Raw genomic sequence first — 5,000 nt, forward strand, 5'->3', positions numbered from 1 at the left:
TCATTAAAAACCAGCGGGGTTTTGAGAAAATGGAAGGATTGGATGGCACGGGCGAAAGGGACTACTTAGTAGGAACAATCCAGTCTGAGGGACATAAGGTGATAATTGCAGTAATGTACAACCCACACAGAACTGCAGGAGACCAAGAGCAACAGAGCAATGGTCGACACACTAGCCGAGGTGGCCAGGAGAGCACACATGGGGGAAACAAAGTTACTAGTTATGGGTGATTTCAATCACAAGGAGATTGACTGGGAAAACCTGGAGCCCCATGGAGGTCCCGAAACATGGAGAGCCAAGATGATGGATGTAGTACTGGAAAACCTCATGCATCAACATGTTAGAGACACTACCAGAGAGAGGTGAGGATGAACCAGCAAGACTGGACCTTGTATTCACCTTGAGTAGTTCGGACATCGAGGATATCATGTATGAAAGGCCCCTGGGAGCTAGTGATCATGTGGTTCTGTGCTTCGACTACATAGTTGAGCTTCAAGTGGAGAGAGTAGCAGGAATAGGTTGGGAAAAACCAAACTTCAAAAGGGGGAACTACTCAGGCATGAGGAACTTCCTGCAAGACATTCAGTGGGAGAGGGAACTGACAGGAAAACCAGTACAAGAAATGATGGACTATGTGGCAACAAAATGCAAGGAGGCAGAGGAGAGGTTTGTTCCCAAGGGAAACAGAAATAATGGGAAGAACAGAACGAGTCCTTGGTTCACCCAAAGATGTAGGGAGGCAAAAACTAGATGTACTAGAGAATGGAAAAGGTACAGAAGACAGAGAACTCAGGAAAATAAAGAGAGTAGCCGAAGAGCCAGAAACGAATATGCACAGATAAGAAGGGAGGCTCAGCGACAGTATGAAAATGACATAGCATCGAAAGTCAAGTCTGACCCGAAGCTGTTGTATAGCCACATCAGGAGGAAAACAACAGTCAAGGACCAGGTAATCAGACTGAGGAAAGGTGATGGGGAGTTCACAAGAAACGAGCGAGAGGTAGGTCAGGAGCTCAACACGAGATTTAAAGAAGTATTTACAGTGGAAACCAGTAGGACTCCAGGAAATCAGAACATGGGGTACACCAGCAAGTGCTGGATGAGGTACATATAACCAAGGAGGAGGTGAAGAAGCTGCTACGCGAACTTGACACCTCAAAGGCGGTGGGACCAGACAACATCTCTCCGTGGGTCCTTAAAGAAGGAGCAGAGATACTGTGTGAGCCATTAACAAAGATCTTCAACACATCAATTGAAACTGGGCAACTCCCTGAGGTATGGAAGATGGCAAATGTAGTCCCAATTTTTAAAAAGGGAGACAGACATGAGGCACTAAAGTACAGACCTGTATCACTAACGTGTATAGTATGCAAAGTCATGGAGAAGATCACCAGGAGGAGAGTGGTGGAGCACCTGGAAAGAAACAAGTGTATAATTGACAACCAGCACGGTTTCAGGGAAGGAAAATCCTGTGTCACAAACCTACTGGAGTAAAATTTTATGACAAGGTGACAGAAGACAAGAGAAAGAGGGGTGGATCGACTGCATTTTTTTGGACCGCAAGAAGGCCTTCGACACAGTTCCTCACAAGAGGTTACTGCAAAAGCTAGAGGATGAGGCACACATAACAGGAAAGACACTGCAATGGATCAGAGAATACCTGACAGGGAGGCAACAACGAGTCATGGTACGTGACGAGGTGTCAGAGTGGGCGCCTGTGACAAGCGGGGTTCCACAGGGGTCAGTCCTAGGACCTATGCTGTTTTTGGTATATGTGAATGACATAACGGAAGGGATAGGCTCAGAAGTGTCCTTGTTTGCAGATGGTGTGAAGTTAATGAGAAGAATCAAATCGGATGAGGATCAGGCAGGACTACAAAGAAACCTCGACAGGCTGGTCACCTGGTCCAGCAACTGGCTCCTTGAATTTAACCCCGTCAAGTGCAGTCATGACGATCGGGGAAGGGCAAAGAAGACCGCAGACACAGTATAGTCTAGGTGGCCAAAAACTGCATACCTCACTCGAGGAAAAAGATCTTGGGGTGAGTATAATACCGAGCATATCTCCTGAGGCGCACATCAGTCGGATAACTGCTGCAGCGCACGGGCATCTGGTAAACCTAAGGAAAGCAATCGTTCAAGACTCTGTACACCATATACATCAGGCCCATACTGGAGTATGAAGCACCAGTTTGGAATCCACACCTGGTGAAGCACTTCAAGAAATTGGAGAAAGTGCAAAGGTTTGTAACAAGACTAGTCTCAGAGCTAAGGGGATTGTCCGACTAAGAAAGGTTTAGGGAAATTGTCCTGACAACACTGGAGGACAGGAGGATCAGGGAAGACATGAAAACGAGATATAAAATACTGCTTGGAATAGATAAGGTGGACAGAGACAGGATGTTCCAGAGAGGGGACACAGAAACAAGGGGTCACAATTAAAAGCTGAAGATTCAGACGAGTCACAGGGATGTTTGGAAGTATTTCTTCAGTCATAGAGTCGTCAGGAAGTGGACCAGTCTAGCAAGTGATGTAGTGGAGTCATGAAACATATATAGCTTTAAGACGAGGTATGGCAAAGCTCAGGGAGCAGATAGAGAGAGGACCTAGTAGCGATCAGTGAAGACTCGGGGCCAAGAGCTGAGTCTCGACCCCTGCAGCCACAATTAGGTGAGTACAATTAGGTGAGTACACACACACACACTCAGTAGTCGCTTTATTAGGTACAACCTTCTAATACTGGGTTGGGTCTCTCCTTTGCTCCATGAACAGCCTTAATTTTTGGTATCATGGATTCAACAAGATGCTGGGAAATTTTTTTAGAGGTCCTGGTCCATGTCGACATGATAGTATCACAGCTGATGCAGATTTCTCTGCTACATATTAATGCTGCGAATCTCCTTTTCCATGACATCTCGAAGGTTTGCGCCAAATTCTGACCGAATTATCTGCATGCCGCAGGAGAAATCACGATTTGTCAAACAAGGGGACTTTTTTCCAGTGTTCAACTGTTCAGTTTTGGCGAGGCTGTCCTCACTGTAACCTCAGTTTTAAGTTATTAGCTGACAGGAGTGGAACCCAGTGTGGTGTTCTTTTGGTGTAACCCATCCACTTCAATGTTTGACGCATTGTGCATTCAGAGATGCTCTTTTGTATACCAGTGTTGTAACGCATGGTCATTAGTGTTACTGTTACCTTTCTGGCAGCTTGAATCAGTCTGGCCATTCTCCTCTGACTTCTCTCATTAACAAGGTGTTTTCGCCCACAGAACTGCCACTCACTGGATATTTTGTGTTTTTAACACCAACAATCAGTCCACAGTCAAAGTCACTTAGATCACATTTTTTCTCTACACTCATGTTTGCTCTGAGAAACAAATTCATGCTGTTAGTCACCGAGGTACTGCCACGTGAATGGCCAGTGAGTGTATTATGCGTCCATATATATATATATATATATATATATATATATATATATATATATATATATATATATATATATATATATATATATATATATATATATATATATATATATATAAGTCGTGCTGAATATGTAAAACTGGTCAATTAGCAAGAACTCATTTAAAATTAAGTCCTTTTTAAATTTTCTCCTATACGTTTAAAGATATATTTTTTTCATTAATGATAATGTAAAAATTTTTAATTTTGCACCAAAAGAATCTTAGAAAACTTACCTAACCTTATTATAACAAGAACGTTTTATTTTAGCCTAACCTAACTAAATATATTTTAGATTTGTTTACAATAATTGAATACTAAACAAACACAGTGAAATATACTTTTTTCGTTAGGTTCAGAATGATTTTGGCGAAATTATTGCATACACAAATTTTCACTTGTCCTATATGGCAAGATGAGCGTTGCTATTTAAGCCAAGATCGCAAGTTCTGCCTATTCGGCACGACATTTTATATATATATATATATATATATATATATATATATATATATATATATATATATATAGATATATATATATATATATGTCGTGCCGAATAGGCAGAACTTGCGATCTTGGCTTAAATAGCAACGCTCATCTTGCCATATAGGACAAGTGAAAATTTGTGTATGCAATAATTTTGCCAAAATCATTTTGAACCTAACGAAAAAAATATATTTCACTGTGCTTGTTTAGTATTAAATTATTGTAAACAAATCTAAAATATATTTTGTTGGGTTAGGTTAAAATAAATTGTTCTTGTTATAACAAGGTTAGGTAAGTTTTCTAAGATTCTTTTGGTGCAAAATTAAAATTTTTTACATTAACATTAATGAAAAAAATATATCTTTAAACGTATAAGAGAAAATTTTAGAAAGGACTTAATTTTAAATGAGTTCTTGCTAATTGACCAGTTTTACATATTCGGCACGACATATATATATATATATATATATATATATATATATATATATATATATATAGATATTTATATATATGTATATATATATATACATACATACATATATATATATATATATATATATATATATATATATATATATATATATATATATATATATATATATATATATATATATATATATATATATATATATATATATATATGTATATGTCGTGCCGAATAGGTAAAACTGGTCAATCAGCAAAAAATCATTTAAAAATAGGTCCTTTCTAAAAAAAATCTCTTATACATTTAAATATATATATATATATATATATATATATATATATATATATATATATATATATATATATATATATATATATATATATTTAATTATATTTATATAGGGAAGTACCACCTCTATAGCTGGAATGGGGACCCTCATCCTCAGAGAAGACAATAAACGTAACTCAGGGAAAACTCAAGGTTCTCCCCGGAGCTGTTTGAATATTTTCTTCTCCTACCACCCCCTATATATTTTATATTCTATGTGAACATTTATTAATAAACAGAATACATTTACAGAAAAAACAAACATGAATACAATGGCACAATGTATCAAAGATCATGAA

This window comes from Cherax quadricarinatus, chromosome 26 (genome assembly GCF_038502225.1).
Source record: "Cherax quadricarinatus isolate ZL_2023a chromosome 26, ASM3850222v1, whole genome shotgun sequence".
Classification (NCBI taxonomy): domain Eukaryota; kingdom Metazoa; phylum Arthropoda; class Malacostraca; order Decapoda; family Parastacidae; genus Cherax; species Cherax quadricarinatus.